The 20,880-nt window shown below is 46.0% G+C and overlaps 2 pseudogenes; both read right to left on the bottom strand.

The window, feature by feature from the left end:
* The window catches only part of LOC114004469 (nucleoside diphosphate kinase B pseudogene), a 72,510-nt pseudogene extending 55,580 nt beyond the window's left edge, over positions 1 to 16,930 (bottom strand).
* Positions 16,931 to 17,619: 689 nt separating this feature from the next.
* On the bottom strand, positions 17,620 to 18,209 carry LOC102482529 (ran-specific GTPase-activating protein pseudogene; annotated as a pseudogene).
* Positions 18,210 to 20,880: the final 2,671 nt, after the last annotated feature.

Raw genomic sequence — 20,880 nt, 5'->3', positions numbered from 1 at the left:
GAAGGGATTGCGGCGTGACCATCCCCCCTGGGGGGTGATTTCTCGCTTTCTGTCTCTATGTCTCTCTCTGTCTGTCTGGCGAGCGCACACGCCCTATAGCGAAAATCTCTCCAAAAAAAAACACCAAAAAACAAATTTTCAACGTAAAATATAGATAACAGAAAATTTACCATTTTAAACTTTATTTTTATTATTATTTTTGGCATAGGGTGTGTGCACTTGTTGGAGAGACAGAAAGAAAGTGACAACTACCCCCCCCCAGGGGAATGGCCATGCCACTATCCTTTCTCCTCCAGTCTCCTCTCAGGATTTTGGGCAGGCACACACGTGTGTCCAGTGTGATTTTTCAAGTTGTAGGTCCGGGACTTGAATTGCAGTTGGCCATGTAGGAGTCCAGAGCTTTAACCACCACGTCACCTGCTGGCCCCAATTTTGATATCTTTATAGTTTATTTCGCTCTGTAGAATGTGATGTCTTTCCGTATTACTCTTTTTAAAAAGTTTGTAGACATAGGCCAGCAGGTGGCATGGTGATAAAGGTGGCTCGATCCCACATGGCCCACTGTGCAGTTCAAGTCCCAGACCCAGTGGATTAAAAAACGCACTAGGCACATGTGTGAGTGTGTCCAAAATCACAAGAAGAGAATGGAGGAGAAGGGATTGTGGTAGGGGGGGCCATCTCCGTGTGTGTGGGGGGGTGCTTTCTCACTTTCCCTCTCTCTCTCTCTGTCTCTGTCACTGGTGAGTACATGTGACCTATATCAAAAAAGTATTCTGGATATTCTAGTATATTTTATTTTCCAGTTGAATTTTTGAATCAGCTTATCAAATTTCATAAAAACTTCAGCTGGGATCTAAGTCTTATTTAGTAAGACTTAAAAAAAAAATCATGAGATTCTAATGACTCCAAATGGAAATTTTATTTTCTTTCCAAATACACAGTACTGTGTTCTGGCTAATTGTATTCAGGTGAGGAAGAAATTTAAGTTCCACTGTGCGCATAGTCTCAGGGTGTTTTAAATACACCCGCAGAGAAGGATAAGACTGAGGAAGAGGCCCGTGAGACGCTGATGCAGAGGCCTACGGGACTTCCTGCTCCCCAGCGTATGTTATCTGCAGGGCACAGGCAGAACCAAGGAGGGAACTGGGGTGTGGACTCTGAAGACGGGGTTACAGCATCAAAATTCCGAAGTCGGTTAGTATCGGGAAACCTAGCATTCCTGACTACGTTTTAGCTGTCTTGTGCCACAAAATAATTTGACCCTCACCCAGTTTCACCCATCATATGCCAGCCAGCCAGAGGACAAGCTTTTTATTTTATTTTTTCACCTCTCCCTTCAGGGGAGATGGCCATGCCACAATCCTTCTCCTCCGATCTCCTCTGAGGATTTTGTGCATGCATGTATGTGTGCCCAGCGTGAGGTTCGAGCCACCAGATTTGGGACTCGAACCGCAGCTGACCACATGGGAGTCCAGCGCCTTAACCATTCCATCCCTTGCTGGCCCTAAGGGCAAGCTTTTGTTGGCCCTCACAAATGTCATCATTCCATATGGTGTGTGGAAGCTGGGTAGCATGGTAGCTCTAAAGTTAGACTCGCACGTTATTCATTGGATGGTAAATATATATCTTCACTTTTAAAATAACATCTAAGAGGGGGCCGGCAGGTGGCGTGGTGGTTAAGGGCACTGGACTCCCACATGACCAGCTGTGGTTCGAGGCTCGGACCTGGAGGCTTGCTTTCTCACTTTCTCTCTCTCTCTTTCTCTCTGTGTGTGTCTCTCTCCGGAAATATTAAAATAATAATAATAAAGTGAAATAATGCCCTAAAAAAATAAAAAAAAAAACCTCTAAGACGATGCAGCTGATAGTGTGCTATAGGACAGGATCCCTGTTCCAGAAGAGGGACCCGCTAAACCTTACCAGCTCATGTATGGACTTGGCTCGTCTAAGCAGAGGCAAGCAACTTATATCGCATAGTACGAGATCAGAGAGGGTGACCTAGAAACCAAAACTCCCACTTCAGAGAGCAAATTAGGACACGCTGAAAACACGGACAGAGTCCTTGGACCAAGTAGTGGGATTCAGCACTGGAAAATTCTGGGACTAATAACCAGTTCACACTCTAGTGCATATCGTTCTGTTTTCAGAGGGTCCTCGTTTCAGCCATTTTCATGATGACGTCTCCATGTGGATAGAAAGTGGAAAGAAGGCTTTCAGGGTGGCATTCCGATTGTACCAAATGGGAATCAACCCCCCTCGTAACTGGAAGTATTTAAAAAGTATATATAACTAGCTACAGGATTGACATTGAATTTTTTTTACGTTTGCCAAAGGGTGCGTGAGTTCACCAGAGAGAGAGAGAGAGAGACAGAGACAGAGAGAGGGAAAGTGAGAGATCACCTCCTGGGGGAGGCCACACACTGCAGTCCCTTCTACATCCTCCTCTTGGGATCCTGGACGTGCACATGCACACATCTACTGTGAATTTCAAGCCACCTGGTCCAGGACTTGAACTGGTCAGCCATGTGGGAGTCCAGTGCCTTAACCACCATGCCACCTGCTGGCCCCAACATTTAAATATTTTTATAAACATATTAGATAAACACCACCAACAATATTTCACAAATAAACTACAAACATATATCAGAATGAGATGGAGCTGCCTCGTAATGACCACATGATCTGCCCTGTTCCTTAGCGTTACTGAGGATGGGAGATCAGGTGTGCGTGACTCCCGACGTGATCCAGAATGAAGTAAATGTGACCTCATTCGCAGTATCCTTGCCCCCCCACCAAAAAGAAAATATTGAATCTAATCGACCCATAGTTCCACTATGTTAAATAACATTAAAAGCACACAGCAGCTGAGTGGTACCCATATGTCAAAAGATATGGCCACTGGGACCAGCAGTTAGTGTAATGGCTATGTCGCTGGACTCCCACGTAGTCGACCGCGGTTTGAGTCCCGGACCTGGTGGCTTAAACTCACGCCGGGCATGTGTGCGTGCGTGCCCAAGATCCCGAGAGGAGAATGGAGGAGAAGGGATTGCGGCGTGGCCATCCTCCTTGGGGGGTGGGTGATTTCTTGCTTTCTGTCTCTCTGTCTCTCTCTGTCTGTCTGGCGAGCGCACGTTCCCTATAGCAAAAACCTCTCCAAAAAAAGAAAAAAAAGGAGAAAGCAAAAGACATGGCCACTTTTCAGATGTGACTGAACTGGTTCCAGGAAGTTAAACATTTATGGACTCACGATAGTGAACACAAATTCAGCTTCCTGCACCTTGACCAGAGGTGCTTATTCTAATCAATTTTAAGTACTGTACATTATTTGAATTTTGCAAAATGGTATTTGTTATTACATTAGTTTGCATATAATTGAGGCTAAAAGTATTTGTTTCCTGTTGATTAGCTGTTTATTTTCTTCTTTCTTTCTTTCCGTCCTCCTTCCTTCCTTTTTTTTTCTTTCTTCTCTTTCTTTCTTCCTTCTTTCTCTTCCATCCTTCCTTTCTTTCTTCCTTTTCTTTTTCTTTCTTTCTTCTTTCTCTCCTTTTAGTTTTACTATAGGACATGTGTGCTCAGCAGAGAGAGACACAGGGAGAGGTGGGAGTAAAAGAGCACCACCCCCGGGGGGTGACCACACCACAGTCCCTTCTCCATTCCCCTCTCAGGATTTTGTGCATGCATGCACACGTGCCCACCATGTTTTTCAAGTTGCCGGGTCCAGGACTCCAACCACGTTGTTGGCCATGTGGGATCCAGTTGCCTTAACCACTATGACAATGGCTAGCCTGATGAGCTATTCTCTACCATTTGTTCTATGGGAGCGTGTGCATGTGTGCATGTGTCCATGTGTGTGTGCATGTGTGCATGTGTGTGTGCATGTGTGCATGTGTGCATGTGCATGTGCGTGTGTGCGTGTGCAGGAATAGCACCTTCAACAAGGTCTTGCCACACCGTGGCCGCCTCCCAGCCTTCCAGCTCGTCAGGATCTTGGCGCCCCTGTGAGCCCTGCATGTTTCAGGCCGGCACAGGATCTGAACCTGTGGTTGGCCATGTGGTTTTCAGTACTGCAGGTCAGCATGTTGCTGCCTGCATCGCTGAGGCCCTCTTTTCGGTTTAAAGAACTGTCTATTCAGGGCCTGGACTGTGGTGCTGAGGTGAAACGCAGTGCTCTGTGAGGCTGACCCACATGGGGAGGCTCTGGGTTCACATCCAGAGACCTCCCTGAGGATGCTAGCACGTGCATGCCTGTGATCCAGGATTGGCAGAGGTGGAGCATGCCTCTAAGACTCCATTTGGGGTGTTGTCTCTCTGTCTCTCTCACTTGTGTAAGAAATTATTTTTTAGAGAGTTTTTTGTTGCTATATGGCACATGTGCTCACTGGAGAGACAGAGAGACAGAAAGCGAGAAATCTCCCCCTAGGGGCGACAGCCATGCCACAATCCCTTCTCCTCTGTTCTCCTCTTGAAATTTTGGGCACGCACACACATGAGTGAGTTTTAAGCCACCAGGGTCCAGGACGTGAACTGCGGTCGACTGCTTGAGAGTCTAGTGATGTAATCACCATGCTATCTGCTGGTTTCTTGTGGAAGAAATTTTAAAAAGAAAAGATTTGTCTACTCAGGGCCAGCTCAGAGCTCTAGTGATGCTGGATCCAAAGGACTGGGGCTTCTGATCCTGGCCGGCCAGAGGGCTGGGAAGATGCTGGCAAGAGAGCCTATTGAAAGTGCTTGTCTCTCTTCTTGCTCTCTCCCTCTTTCTCTGTCTCTCTCTTGTGAAAGACATAGATAAAAAAATAAAGAATTACTTATGCATTTTTGCCCATTGGTCTGTTTGGATCTTGATGATTTTCTTGTTGGAACTCATGCTGTCTTGATTTAGTGAGGATATTTACCATTTATCATATTTGTTGCATTTTTTCTAGCTTCTGTTTGTCTTATAATTTTGCTTATTGCTTTATATAGTGTTTAAACATTTTACTGGGGTTAACTATTCTACTACTACTTTCTTTTGAGATTCTAACATTGGTGTTAAACATAGAAAATTCTTCCCTGTTTATAGAGCGATTCTGCTTAGTGAAGAGGGTCTGACACATATGCACCTCCATTTGCTTCTGTATATAACTCAACTTTACACTTGACCGTAGCCTAAAGGCCAAGGAGTGATACGTGATTTGATGGTTACATACTTTTTAAAGACTTACTTATTATATTTGTTATGTTTTATTTTTTTGAATTTTATCAGATAGAGAGAAAAAGGGAAAGTGAGAAAGCAAATCTCCAGGTCCAGGACTCGAACTGCCATCAGCCATGTGGGAGTCCAGTACCTTAACTACCACACCACCTGCCAGTCCCAATGTTTACATATTTAGCTTTTGCTCAACATGCATGCTTTTGACATACGATGAAGAAAGATCTAACTTACTTTTTATCCACATGGAAAACCATTGACTTGGGTTCTATATTGAAAAATTCCCATTTTCATGTGACTTGGGAAATGAAGTTTTAATATCACCAAGACCCAATGTTCCTTTTTCATTGCTGATCTAGAAAGACCAAAATTCTACCAAAACCTGCATTACTTTGATCTTGATATATTTTGCTTTCTTTTGTTTTCTCTGAGGTAAAATGGGAACTTGGTCTTTCCTTATGCTACTGAATAACAAAGAAGGGATCATCATTTACATTTTGTATTAGTGAATATTTTGGCTATTTATATTTTATAAACTCATATCACTGGATTTTCACTACTAGCAATAAATCTTGATTTCTGTCTGCGTGCACTCTTCTAAAAATTGGAAAGTCAATGTCCCCAATTACTGTACGTGAAATTCTGACTGACTCTAAGTTTAAAGCGTATTCCTAAAGGGGAGTTGAAAATTAAGAAAAAATATCAATTTGCAATCAGAAAATAAATAACAGTCAACATGTACATTGGATTAAGGAACCAAGAAGGAATAAAGAGAAGATGGATTTTGTCATGTGAGGAGGGGAAGAAGACCAACCACCCAAGGCAATGCCAGAGATTCCAGGGAAGCTGTGAAATCCGACAGGAACTACACACACGTTTAAAACTTGGTGAAAACGTTGTCTGCCTCTAGACGCATCACTGGATTTAATATATTAAATGATTCCCAAGAGAGTATGTGTCAAGTTTATCTGGTTTATCTGAGCCCTACACAGTCATCCCTGCATGTCAGAACCAGGAAAGAGGACAGGAGGCCTCGGGCGCAAGGGCTGGGTAGAAAACAGTCTGGGGTGAAGATGGCGGAGTTGGGTTGTCAAGTGAACTCTTTCTACCTCTTAAACATTCCACTTTTTCACACCTGCCACCATGAGTTCATTCTTCTACAAATCAGTACACGAACACGCCAAATTACTGAGGCTCAGTTAGTCAACGTTCCCAAAGTGTGGTAGAAAATGTTCACAAACTATTCGCTGGGGCCCACTGCTGGCTACACCAGAATGTGTTAAGTTAAAGCTAAAGTTAAACACGCACCCTAGTTTACTATGCTTTGTAATATTTATTCATAAGGTACAAACATAAAAGTCTGTCCCTGAGGGGCCAGAAGATAGCGCAAAGGCTAAGGTGCTGGATCCCACATGGCCGACTCTATGGTTCAAGTCCTGGACCTGGTGGCTTAAAAATCATGCCGGGTGCATGTGCATGCAAGTGCCCAAAATCCCAGGAGGAGAATGGAGGAGAAGGGGGAGCGGCATGGCCATCCTCCCTCGGGTGATTTCTCACTTTCTCTCTCTTCTGTCTCTTTCTGGTAAGAGCATGCACCCTACAGTAAAACTAAAAAAAAAAAAAAACCAAAAAAAAAAACAATGGTGTCCTTGAAAGCAGAGTAGTGTCATGTGCTTCATGATCCTGGCATAATTTATCACAAAAAGGTGGGAAGAAATAGACTTGGAACAACTCTGCTTGACTGGACACGTGAGACAGTGCCACTTCTACTGTCATCAGCAGCAAAGTGGGCACTCTGCGACAACGTCTAGGATCTAAGTAAGTGCCAGGCCAGGGTGCGATCGCATCCCGGATGCGCACTATCAGTACAGAACGTCTGCGTGGGCTTCTCCCCGCTCCTGCAGCTAACCCTTGGGGTTTTCCCATGTGGATATCACCTCCTACGATACTAATCCCCTCTTTTTTTTTTTTTATTAAATTAATTAATTTTCCAAATTTGACCAGAGAGGGTCAGAGCAAGCACGTGTGAAGGAGGGAAAGTGAGAAAGCAAGCCACCAGATCTGGGGCTTGAACCACAGTCGGCCGTTTGAGAGTCCAGCGCCCTTAACCACCACGCCACCTACTGGCCCCTCCCCTTTTCTGATCTAGCTCCTGAGAAACAAAAGCAGTTTAGAGCAGTCTGGAATGCAAGGTCCATATATATATATTTTTAATTCATGGGAGAAAGAAAGAGAGAGAAACGCTTGGGACAGGGTCTTATGCCACGACCCTCTTCCCAGAGCTCTCCGGCTCGTCAGGATGTTGGACATGCATACTTCAGCTATTGGGTTTTTGGTTCACTGGGGATCCAAACCCGTGGTCTGCCATGTGGCTTCCCGCACTGTAGTTCAGTTCACTGCCAAGGCTGGGTCCCAAAGTCCACTTAAAATGCAATGGCCCAAGTCAGATATGAGTCTGGGACTCTGGTTTTGCCTACCCACCTGTCCGGGGGTGACGGTTTTAAGGCATATTTAGTTTGCAGTAAACAAACCGACCAGCCTTTGCCGCATTCTCCAGCCCATGATACAAAGAGTAATCGTGCAGCCAGTCAACTTGCCTGCATTGTGTAAAATGGACCAATGTGAGTTCCTACCAAGCACTTCCAACTTCCCGTTCTCTTGCCCTTCTTCGGTTACAAACCTAGAATCCTGGCAGCCATTTTCAGTGTGCCGTTTTAGGCATCCAGAATCTGTCACCTTGGAGAGTCGTCCTACATGGGCTCACATAAATCATTTTTGGGCCACATCTGTGGGCTGATGCAACGTGCTGCTCAAAGAAAGCCAGATCCCACCAGGTGACCACAGTTCGAATGCCCATCCTGGTCTGCCTGAAACACGCCAGGCACACACACGAGTGTCCGAGATCAGACATGAGGGAGGACGAGAGGAGGGGGGTGCAGTGTGACCAGATCTTGCAGTGGGTGCTCCTCTCTCACTCTGTCACTTGCACATGTGCATGTGAGCACTCTGTCACAAATAAGTAAAAAAATGACAAAATAATAATAAAGGGTCAGTAGATGATATGGTGGTTAGGGTACTAGATTCCCACATGGCTGACTGCAGTTCAAGTCCCGGACCCAGCAGCTTGAAAATCATGTTGGGCGCATGTGTGTGCATGCCTCAAATCCCAGGAGAACGGAGAAGAGATTGCAGTGTGGCTATCTCCCCTGGGTGGTGATTTCTCACTTTCCCTCTTTCTGTCCCTCTCTAGTGAGTGCAGGCACCCCTGGTAAATAAATAAATAAATAAAGACATAAAATAATAAAACGACACCATTTTAATTTCACTTGTTATGCCTCGCCTTTCCTTTCTACTATAGATGACACTTTCCTATGTATTCAATGAATCACCTTTGGGGGGACTCATGGTTTATGGAACAGTTGTCCAGAAAGTCTCTCGGGCATTAATTTATACTTAGGGGGAAAAAAAGAAAAAAAATGAAACATTCGGAAGAACCTTGGCCACTTTTGTGCAAAATAAAATTTTGCATATGAAAGACATTTTGCCTTTAAACAATGCCATTCTTTTCTCCCAATTCAGTTAAACTTTTAGACCCAAGTCTTTCAGACCTTGAATTATACTTGAAAAGGAGCAAGAACAGGTGGCAAAAGCCTATCGTGTGTTTGTGGAAAGCACTGGCGTCAGAGTCAGGACTGTTTAACTCAGTTTCTATCTCTGATACTTAAGTCACGACTTACAAACAAAAGATGGAAACGAAACAGAAAAGAAGGCGAACGTGAATAAAGCAAACCTATACGATCTCGGGCTTTCTTATTATCACTCCTCCCACCAGACTGAAATTGGGATACTTTCCAAAAAGCTTCCTTAAAACCAGAAAATGGCTGGGACCAGCAGTTAGCGTAATGGCTATGTCGCTGGACTCCCACGGAGTCGACCGCAGTTCGAGTCCCGGACTCTGTGGCTTAATACTCACGTTGGGCACGTGTGCGTGCTTGCCCAAGATCCCGAGAGGAGAATGGAGGAGAAGGGATTGTGGTGTGGCCATCCCCCCGGGGGGTGATTTCTTGCTTTCTGTCTCTCTGTCTCTCTCTGGCGAGCGCACGTTCCCTATAGCAAAAACCTCTCAAAAAACAAAACAAAAACAAAAACAAAAAAAGAACCAGCAAATGGCCAATGGGAACACTAGTGGCCAACATTCTCTGTGTAGTAAACATCCATGTGAATAACGCCGTCACGCTAGACCACTCAGACCACCCCAGTACTAGTCACGGCAACGAGAACACGCGGGCCTGTGGCTCTCTGCAGCCACATGGAATCACGTGGGGAGGTGGCCCTGGAGACCCATTTCCTTCTCTGCACGGCTTCGAAGGACAGTGGATGTGCAGGGCTGTCGGCTCTGTGGAGGGCGCTCTTTCTGACAAGGTCACTTCCTCAACCCAGCAGCTTCTGCGGTGACAGAGGGGCATGGGATCACCTGTCGCTTTGCCCTCTGCACCACAGGGTGGGCTAGGATGCCACCCAACCTGTGTGTGTCGAGTGACGAGCGTTCAGGGGCCAGCTGCCTGAACACATGTGCCACCAACTCTGCAGATGTGTGTATCACGTGCTGTGTCCATGTCCTGAGCTACATTCCAAACATTTCACTCCCAGGGAATTCGATGAGTGCAGTGTGGACCAACACAAGGAAAGTCAGGACGCGGGTGTCCACAGCCAAGCTGGTTCTGCCAGGGACCGCCGGGTGACCTTGGCTTCACTTCACCCCCGGGCCCCACTTTTCCCTTTACTAGATGGAGAGGTGCAACTACGACACTCTTAAAGACTGGGGGACCAGCAGTTAGCATGATGGCTATGTTGCTGGACTCCCCTGTAGTCAACCATGGTTCGAGTCCCGGACCCAGTGGCTTAAACTCATGCCAGGTGCGTGTTCGTGCGTGCCAAGATCCCGAGAGGAGAATAGAGGAGAAGGGATTGCTGAGTGGCCATCCCCCCTGGGGGGGGACTTCTTTCTCTTTTTGTCTCTCTGTCTCTCTCTGTCTTTCTGGTGAGCACATGTGCCCTATAGCAAAAAAACAAAAACAAAACAAAACTAAAAACAAGAACAACAACAAAAAACCTCTCCAAAAAAAAAAAAAAAAAAAAGAAAAAGAAAAAGAAAAAAGACTGCTCTAATTCTTTAGAATTAGAGGTTCTTTAAGAATTAGAGTTGGTTTTTTTTTTTTGTTGTTGTTGTTGGTTTTTTTTTGTCTACTAGTTTGATGACAGTCCATGCATGGGGTCTTCAGAAGTACACGGAAAATTAAAGTTGTATTGAATTTCAATTTTTTCACAAATTTTTCTATTTTAGTTGCTTGAGGGCATGTGTGATCTCCAGAGAGAGAGAGAGAGAGAGAGAGAGAGAGAGAGAGGTACCCCCAATAGCACGACACAGTCCTGTCTCCACTTCTCAATCCTGTCGGGATTTGAGGCATGCATGCACATGTGCCTGGAGTGTCTTTTAAGCCACTGGGGTCAGGATTTGAATTGCAGTCGGCCGTGTGGGAGTGGCTTCTCTAACCACCAGGTTCTGGGCTAGCCCCTCCACAACTGTCTGAGGGCCTCTCCTATTTGTGGTGTAGGTTGTAATTCTCCCCCAACCTGAATACTACGTTAACCAGAACAGTACCATTTCTCACCAGTGGGAGACAGGGCAGGCTGCTGTGTGCACAGAAGTTAAGGGGAGCAGGGGGACCAACAGATGGCATAATGATTACATTGCTGAACTCTCACATAGTCAACCATGGTTTGAGTCCCAAACCTGGTAGCTTGCTTTCTCACTTTCCCTCTTTCTCTCTGTCTCTCTCTGGTCAAATTTAAATAAATAAATGAATAAATGGAGAATGGAGAAGGGACTGTGGCATGGGCATTCCCCCCAGGGGGTGATTTCTCACTTTCTGTCTCTGTCTCTTTGGCAAGTGCATGTGCCCTATAACAAAAATTTATCTGACACACACACAAAAAAGTTAAGGGGGCCAGGATCAGCAGATGGCGTAATGGTTATGTTGCTGGACTGCCACGTAGTCTACTGCAGTTCAGGTCTCAGTCCTGGCGGCTTGAAGCTCACACCGTGCATGTGTGTGTGCATGCCCAGTATCTGAGAGGAGACTGGAGGAAAAAGGACTGCAGCATGGCCATCCCCCAGGGAGTGATTTCTCGCCTTCTGTGTCTCTCTGTCTCTCTGGCAAGTGCATGTGCTCTATAGCAAAAATCTCTCTAAAAAAAGAAAAAAAAAAGAAGAAGTTAAGGGGAGGGGTCAACATGTGCATTGCTTATGGTTTTTCCAAAAACATTTTCTTTTTTTTTTTTGCTATAGAATGCGCTCGCTGGAGACACAGAGAGAGACAGAGAGACAGAAAGCAAAAAATTCATCCCCTGGGGGGATGACACCACAGTCTCTCCTCCATTCTCCTCTCCAATCTCCTCTCAGGATTCTGGACACACATGCACACTTACCGGGCATGAATTTCAAGCCACTGGGTCCAGGACTTGAACCGTGGTTGACTACATGGGAATCCAGCGACATAGCCATTACGCCATCTCTGGTCCCACAAAAAGACTTACGGACACATTTCAGTATATAAACGTAGGGGGTTATGATTTGGTGTGATTGTAGACCATGGTCCCTGAGTGAGGAGGTAGGTACAGGAATGAAAAGTGAGGGCGACAGGTGTGCAGGGGTGGCTCTCCTCTGTCCTGGAGCCTGGGTCTCAGGAACCCAGGTCCTGGTGGGTAGGGGCCTGCTTTCTCGGCATGCCATTCCTGCCCTCCCTGCCCACAGCAGACACATTGCTTTCTACTCAAACTCGCCTTAGGAGGGAGGGTATTCCCTCTCCAGAGGCAGCTGACCTCTCTGTTGGTGTCAATGAGGCACCTGAACCCAAGGCCACTTCCCTAAGACCAGAGGGTTTGGTGTTCCTCCTCCAGTTACACCAGGCCAGGCCCCGTGCACCCAGGACCACAAGCCCTGCAGCCTCTCACCCAGCACGTAAAGGCTTTGCTTCCCAGAGGGACGAGGCAGGAAGTGGCAGATCTGCGCCACCAGGGGGCGCTCTGGCCTCCCGCCCTAACCCTGCCAGGCTTCCCTGGAGACCTGGGTGGAAGCCTGTGGAAAGAGCTGGTGAGCTGCCAGCGCTCCCTCTGCCCACGCCACTCTGCCACTCTGCCACTCTCCGCCTTTCCCCATCTGCTAACGTCTTAGCTGATGCGGCTTGCTCGCCAGCTCCCTCTCTGCTCTGCTGCTGTGTGTCCGTGTCTCCCGGGCCGCTGTCCTTGGCTGGGACTCACCTTACTTGGTTGTATTGCAAATTCAGCCCTCCGATGGGCTCGGGAAAGTTATTTATTTATGATGTTATTTATTTGCTTATTTAAAAAAAATTGCAATAGGGTACGTGGGGTCTCCTGGGAGAGATACAGAGAGAGAGAGAGAGAGACCGAGAGAGAGACCGAGAGAGAGACCGAGAGGGAAAGTGAGAAAGCATCCCACAATCCCTTCTCCTTTCTCCTTTTGGGCCCCTGAGTCCGGGACCCAATCAAGTCATCAGCCACGTGGGGTCCAGTGGCTTTAACCACTGCCCCTGGCTGGCCCATTTCCAGCTTTCTAAATCCTAAATAGAGGAAGGAAAAAACATTAACATTATATAAAAATTTGAAAAATGAATATCTTGAGCTTGCCGAAATTTTTTCTTCCATTGCCATCAATATTTCTCTAGAATCCTGGAGTGCTACTGAAGCAGAATGTAGGCTTGCTTTTGACCAGAACCACCATCTTCCAGTAATTCACCAAAATGACAACTCAAAGGGCAACGGAGGCACCCGATACATGTTCTCTAGGCCTTTTGGAAAACATGGAGTCGTTTCTTTGGCGATCCACAAGAGAGGTCATATTGCAGACATCAAGGGAATGGGTACTGTTCAAAAAGGAATGTCCCATAAATATTACCGCGGCAATACTGGAAGAGTCCACAGTGTTACCCAGCATGCTGTTGGCGATGTTGCAAAACAGCAAGTTAAGGGCAAGCTTCTTGCCTGGAGAATTAATGTGCATATTGAGCATATTAAGCACTCTAAGAGCAGAGGTGGCCTCCTGAAACGAGTGCAGCAGCAGCCGCAGAGAGAGCTACCTGGGTTCAATGGAAGCGCCAGCCTGCTCCCCCAGGGAAGCACACCCTGTGAGGACCGATGGAAAGGGGCCTGAGCTGTGGAACCTATGCCCTCGGAATTCGTGGCGTAAAAGATGTTCAGATGTAAAAAGTTCTGGACTGTTACCAAAAAAAAGACATAGTTCAGATACTCAGTGTCTTCTGTGAGTAGCGTCACGAATTCATTCTGGTTCGGGTAAGGTCGTAAGCAAGAACGAGCTCATCTCTCTCATTACAGACTAAATGTGATGCACGTGCCTGCTTCTAATAATAATCTTATCATTTTGTTTCCTCATATGTGGCTTGTTGTGATTCTATTTATTAAAATAACTTCACTGGGCTTAATACTAAAAGAATGGAGACGAGAGAGAGACCGAGAGAGAGACCGAGAGGGAAAGTGAGAAAGCATCCCACAATCCCTTCTCCTTTCTCCTTTTGGGCCCCTGAGTCCGGGACCCAATCAAGTCATCAGCCACGTGGGGTCCAGTGGCTTTAACCACTGCCCCTGGCTGGCCCATTTCCAGCTTTCTAAATCCTAAATAGAGGAAGGAAAAAACATTAACATTATATAAAAATTTGAAAAATGAATATCTTGAGCTTGCCGAAATTTTTTCTTCCATTGCCATCAATATTTCTCTAGAATCCTGGAGTGCTACTGAAGCAGAATGTAGGCTTGCTTTTGACCAGAACCACCATCTTCCAGTAATTCACCAAAATGACAACTCAAAGGGCAACGGAGGCACCCGATACATGTTCTCTAGGCCTTTTGGAAAACATGGAGTCGTTTCTTTGGCGATCCACAAGAGAGGTCATATTGCAGACATCAAGGGAATGGGTACTGTTCAAAAAGGAATGTCCCATAAATATTACCGCGGCAATACTGGAAGAGTCCACAGTGTTACCCAGCATGCTGTTGGCGATGTTGCAAAACAGCAAGTTAAGGGCAAGCTTCTTGCCTGGAGAATTAATGTGCATATTGAGCATATTAAGCACTCTAAGAGCAGAGGTGGCCTCCTGAAACGAGTGCAGCAGCAGCCGCAGAGAGAGCTACCTGGGTTCAATGGAAGCGCCAGCCTGCTCCCCCAGGGAAGCACACCCTGTGAGGACCGATGGAAAGGGGCCTGAGCTGTGGAACCTATGCCCTCGGAATTCGTGGCGTAAAAGATGTTCAGATGTAAAAAGTTCTGGACTGTTACCAAAAAAAAGACATAGTTCAGATACTCAGTGTCTTCTGTGAGTAGCGTCACGAATTCATTCTGGTTCGGGTAAGGTCGTAAGCAAGAACGAGCTCATCTCTCTCATTACAGACTAAATGTGATGCACGTGCCTGCTTCTAATAATAATCTTATCATTTTGTTTCCTCATATGTGGCTTGTTGTGATTCTATTTATTAAAATAACTTCACTGGGCTTAATACTAAAAGAATGGAGACTGTATTTTGCATGTCTTCATTTCTTTTCCTTTCAGTTTTTACAGTTAGCTTTTTATGTTGAACAGTTTTAGGTTTACAGAAAAGGTGCCAGGTTAGTGCAGAGAATTCCCATACACCCCACTCCGTTCCCCCCCTTATTAGCAGTGTGCTTTAGTTTGCTACATTTGTCACAATAGATGGGGGGACCCGCAGTTAGCATAATGGCTATGTTGCTGAATTCCCACATAGTCGACTGCGGTTCAAGTCCCGGACCCGGTAGCTTAAACCTCACGCCGGGCATGTGTACGTGCGTGCCCAAGATCCCGAGAGGAGAATGGAGGAGAAGGGATTGCGGAGTGGCCATCCCTCCCCGGGGTGGGGGGGATGATTTCTTGCTTTCTGTCTCTGTCTCTCTCTGTCTTTCTGACAAGCACACATGCCCTATAGCAAAAACCTCTCCAAAAACAAACAAAGAAACAAACAATAGACGAACCTCTCCTGCTGTGGCACTGTGAACTGAAGTGCATAGTTTATTCAGATTTCCCTGGTTTTCACTGCATGTCCATTTTCTGTTCCAGGATTCCATATCGTTCATTGTCTTAGGCTTCTTTGAGATGTGACAGTTCCTCAGACTTCCTTTGTTTCCGACGACCTTGTCAGTTTTGAGGCACACGGGTCAGCTCATCTGTAAAATGTCCGTTGGGCTATTTATCTTGTATTTTGCTCATGATTGGGGTTATGTGGTTTTGAGAGGGAGACCACAGAGAAAAGGTACCCTTTCCCCACATCGTAGCGAGTCGTATACTGTCAACATGGCTCACCCGGTTGAAGGTGACCGGGGCCCCTGGCTGATGTACTGTCTGCGAGGCGTCGTCCCTGCAGGGTGGCCGCTTTCTCTCCTCTGCATCCTGTGCCCCGAAAGCTGCCCATTGTACCCACGGAATGAGGATGTACGTTCTAGCTCTTTGAGGGCTGAGTATCTATCTACCCTAGTCACTTGGAATTCTGCTGCATGGATTTGTGCCTGTTCCTTCATTTAGTCCTTCAATTACTTATGTAAATATGGGCTCGTGGGTTTTATTTTATACTTTAGGTTGTAATCTTGTATCCTTTCATGTTCAAATTGTCCCAGCTTTGGCCGGTAGGAGCACTTTCGGGTAGCTCTTATGTCCTCCGACATAGTTCCGCCATGGTGTGTGTACAAGTTTGTGTATGTTTGCTGCTGTTGGTCTTAGTACTCTTTCACTTTCTGGTTACTTTAATTTTTTTTCCAAAAAGATATTTTTGATATAGGGCACGTGTGCTCGCCAGAGAGAGACAGAGACACAGAAATTAAGAAACCATCCCCTGGGGGGATGGCCATGCCACAATCCCTTCTCCTTCATTCTCTTGGGATTTTGGGTATGCAAGCACACGCAACTGGCGTTGAGTTTAAAGCCACCGGGTCTGGGACTTGAACTGCAATTGACTACATGGGAGTCCAATGATGTAGCTATTTTGCCATCTGCTGGTCCCAGATCATTGTTTTCTAAGAGGTTTTAGCCATAGGGTACATGTGCTCACCAAAGAGAGAGAGAGACAGTGAGAGGGAAAGTGAGAAATCACCCCTCAGGGGGGATGGCCACACTGCAATCCTCTCTCTTCCATTCTCAATCTCAACCTGAGATCTTGGGCACGCTAGCACACATGCCTGGTGTAATTTTCAAGCCACCGGTTCTGAGACTTGAACTTGGTCATGTGGGAGTCCAGTGACGACATAAACACTACACCATCTGCTGGCCCCATAGTTGAAGGATAATTTTGTAGGGAACAGAATTCTAGATTAGTGGGGTTTTCACCAACGCTTTATTTATTTCATTAATTTCGACACTTTAAACATTCAGTCCAGTACGTGGTTTCTAAGAAGTCGAATGTGATTGTCCTCTGTGTTTCTTTGTGGGCGTTGTGCTATTTCCCTCTGGCTTCTTTCAGGGGTTATTTATTTATTGTTCATAGTTTAAAAAGAATCTCATAGGTGTTTTCTGTTTTATCCTGTTTGGTGGTCTCTGAGCTTCTTGAATCTGTAACTTGAGCTACGTGAACTTGGGGAGATCCTCAATCCTGGTTGTTTCCAGTGTTTCTTCTACTCCTTTCTCTCTCACCTCCGGATAGTCCCATTCCGCCTATGTTATACCTTTCGTGGCTGTCCCACAGTTCTTGACTACTTCAGTTTCTTCAGTCTTTGTTCTCTTTGCTTTTAAGTTTTGGAGGTTTCTACTGAGGTACTTCAAGTTCAGAGATTCCATCCTCAGTTGCATCTGGTCTGCTAATAAACCCTTCAGAGCATTCTTTATGTCTGTTACAGTGTATTTGATCTCTAGAATGCTTTTTGGTTCTTTCTTAGGGTTTTCTTCTCTCTGCTAATACTGCACAACTGTTTCTGCATACTGTCCACGCTATCCACTGGAGCTCTCCGCATAATGATCATTGCTGTTTAAATTCCTGGTCAGAGGGGCTGGCAAATGGCATGGAGGTTAAGGCGGCTGGATCCCACATGGCCTCCGATGGTTTGAGTTCAAACCCAGTAGCTTGAAAATCACACTGGGCATGTATACATGCATGCTCAAATTCCCGAGAGGAGTAGTCGACCGCGGTTCACGTCCCGGACCCGGTGGCTTAAAAGCTCACGCTGGGCCTATGCGTGTGTGCCCAAGATCCCGAGAGGAGAATGGAGGAGAAGGGATTGCAGCGTGGCCATCCCCCCTGGGGGGTGATTTCTCTCTTTCTGTCTCTCTGTCTCTCTCTGTCTGTCTGGCGAGCGCACGCACCCTATAGCAAAAACCTCTCCAAGAAAAGAGAAGAAGAAGAAAAAGAAGAGGAAAAGGAAGTTGGGATTTATTGCTTCTCCTCGGCCCCCTCCTTGGTCTGGTCTTCGGGCTCCTTGGTTGGTCTCGTTCACTGGAAAGGCCTCCAGCTTCTCAGCTACTTTTCCGGCATTGTCATTACCACCCGGCCCTTTCTTTTCTCTCTCTTCAATCTCTTTCTTGCTGTGCATTCTCGGCGTTTAGGAAGCAGAGGGCCAGCAGCTCGGCTTGGGGCGCTCGGCGTCGAAGTCGGCGCGGGTGTTCCAGACCCAGGCGCGGTCGCTGCCCGCGTTGGGCTTGAGCTCCGTCATCGGAGTGATGGAGTGCTTGGCGCAGATCTTCAGGGTCTGTCCCTCCGCACGCGGAGGCGGATGGTCCCCTTCTCCTTGTGCTTGAGGAGCCTGAGGTCGCCAGCGCCGTGCTCCTTCCACTCCGGGAGACTGTTCTCGGAGGCGAACTGGAACAGCTTGGCCCGCATTTTAAAAAGTTCCTCTTCATCTTCCTCCAACGTTTTAATTTCTTGCTCAGGAAGAAGAAACTATTGCCTCAAACTGGGGGTCATGGTTGGACTCGTCGGCATTCTCGGTAGTGTCCTTGGCGGCCGCATCAAAGTAAGTATAATAATATTATGAAAGGCCCCTTGTGACTGAGTCTCTCTCTCTCTCTCTGTCTGTCTCTCTCTCTCTCTCTCGTCAGACACAGAAAGAGGGAGAGAGAGAAAACACCCCCCAATGAGGCATGGGCAAGGGGCAGTCCCTTCTCCTCCATCTTTCCATGCTGTCGAGATTTCGAGCCTGCACTCATGCACATGCACCTGGCTTGTTTTTCAAGCAGGGTCTGGACTCCAACTGCGTGGTTGGCCTACTGCTCCAGCTCCCTGGGTTCCCCAGGTCATGGGCTTGCTCTCCCATGAGTTCTTGACTGTCAGACATGCCCACGCTGACCCTTGGCAAATCATCAGTGAACAACAGGTCAAGCTTCCTGCCCTAGCACTGAGCCTCTCCGGGGCTTCTGCTCCTGCTTCAGCCCTGTTCAGATCAGTCCTGAATCCTTGAATTTGCTTGTTTGACTCTCCAGTCTCAGGGCAGCAGTTTGCCCCGTATCTTTCTTGTGGATCCAAGAAGAGATGTTGATTTTTCAGTCTGTTCAGCTTTTTAGTTGTTAGGATGGCGATTTAGTTGGATTAGGAGCAACTTTCCAGCTCCCTACATGTAGAACCAGAAGTCTATCAAGACATTCTATTTTATTTTTTAATTTAAAATATTGTTTTTAGGGGGACCAGCAGATGGCGTAATGGCTACGTTGCTGGACTCCCATGTAGTCGACCACAGTTCGAGTCCCGGACCTGGTGGCTTAAACTCACGCCGGGCACATGTGCGTACATGCCCAAGATCCCGAGAGGAGAATGGAGGAGAAGGGATTGCGGTGTGGCCATCCCCCCAGGGGGTGATTTCTCACTTTCTGTCTCTCTGTCTCTGTCTTTCTGGTGAGCACATGCGCCCTATAGCAAAAAAAAAAACTTCTCGAAAAAATTGTTTTTAAGTTTTTGTCATAGGGCATGTGCATTTGCTGGAGAGAAAGAGAGACACACAGAGGGAAAATGAGAAATCTTCGCACAGGGGAATGTCTCCTCCTGAGATTTTGGGCACACATGCAGACATATCCAGTGTAATTTTCAAGCCTCTGGGTCTGGGACTCAGACTGCAGTTGGCCATGTGGGAGTCCAGTGCCTTAATCACTATGTCACCTGCTAGCCCCAAGACATTCTATTTTATATCTATAAATATTGTCAATATTATCTCTAAAACACAAGGACACTTTAAAGGTAATGACAATACTACTATCAAAGCTATTTAAATTTTTAAAAGTGTTAGTGTCATCAAATAGCTAGTTCATGTTCAAATGTACAGTTGCTTCAAATGTCATTATTTACAGTTTATTTGAATTGGGATCCAAATGAAGTCTCTATATTGTCATTAATGCAATGACTCTCCTAACATAAATGCTTATTATCTCTTTTCTCTCGTGCAAGAATCCCAGTTCTCACACCAGGATAGTAAAATTAGAAGATTGTATATTACTCTCTACCTGTATTCTACAATGTATGCACATGGGCACACGTGTGCACACACACACACACACACACACATACACACAGTGTTTCAGAAGAACAATCCTGACACTACCACCAATGCAATGATTATAGAAAAAAGCTTAAGATATTTTTGGGTAGTTTTTCTTTTACATGAAGAATATCTGATAGAAATTAATACTCAAGTTGGACACCTTCATGGCTCCTGAGAACTAGTGATTTCAGGGAAATAAGAGGCATGAAGATTTTCCACTGATAATTCAGCCCCCAGCCCACAAACTCGAGTGATTGAACTTCAAGTTTGGGAAGAAATACACCATCCATCAGATGACTAGAAATCACCACAGGGCCACAAGAAATATGGGAAAGAAAGAAAATACCTCTCCTCCAAGGGAAAAGAATAGCTTCTCTTCATCTACAGACAGTTCAATAGAAATCATGGAAATGTCTGATAAAGAATTTGGAACATTCATAATGGCAAAGCTAACAGAGAGGGAAGAGAAGAGAGACAATGAATTGCAGAAGAGAAAGGAGAAAGGAGCTGATGAGTTCCAGGAGGTGAGGAAGTTCAGTTCGAGTCCCGGACCTGGTGGCTTAAACTCACGCCGGGCACATGTGCGTACATGCCCAAGATCCCGAGAGGAGAATGGAGGAGAAGGGATTGCGGTGTGGCCATCCCCCCAGGGGGTGATTTCTCACTTTCTGTCTCTCTGTCTCTGTCTTTCTGGTGAGCACATGCGCCCTATAGCAAAAAAAAAAACTTCTCGAAAAAATTGTTTTTAAGTTTTTGTCATAGGGCATGTGCATTTGCTGGAGAGAAAGAGAGACACACAGAGGGAAAATGAGAAATCTTCGCACAGGGGAATGTCTCCTCCTGAGATTTTGGGCACACATGCAGACATATCCAGTGTAATTTTCAAGCCTCTGGGTCTGGGACTCAGACTGCAGTTGGCCATGTGGGAGTCCAGTGCCTTAATCACTATGTCACCTGCTAGCCCCAAGACATTCTATTTTATATCTATAAATATTGTCAATATTATCTCTAAAACACAAGGACACTTTAAAGGTAATGACAATACTACTATCAAAGCTATTTAAATTTTTAAAAGTGTTAGTGTCATCAAATAGCTAGTTCATGTTCAAATGTACAGTTGCTTCAAATGTCATTATTT

This window comes from Tupaia chinensis, unplaced genomic scaffold (assembly GCF_000334495.1).
Source record: "Tupaia chinensis unplaced genomic scaffold, TupChi_1.0 Scaffold000377_2, whole genome shotgun sequence".
Classification (NCBI taxonomy): domain Eukaryota; kingdom Metazoa; phylum Chordata; class Mammalia; order Scandentia; family Tupaiidae; genus Tupaia; species Tupaia belangeri.
This window is presented reverse-complemented; position numbering and strand designations above follow the sequence as displayed.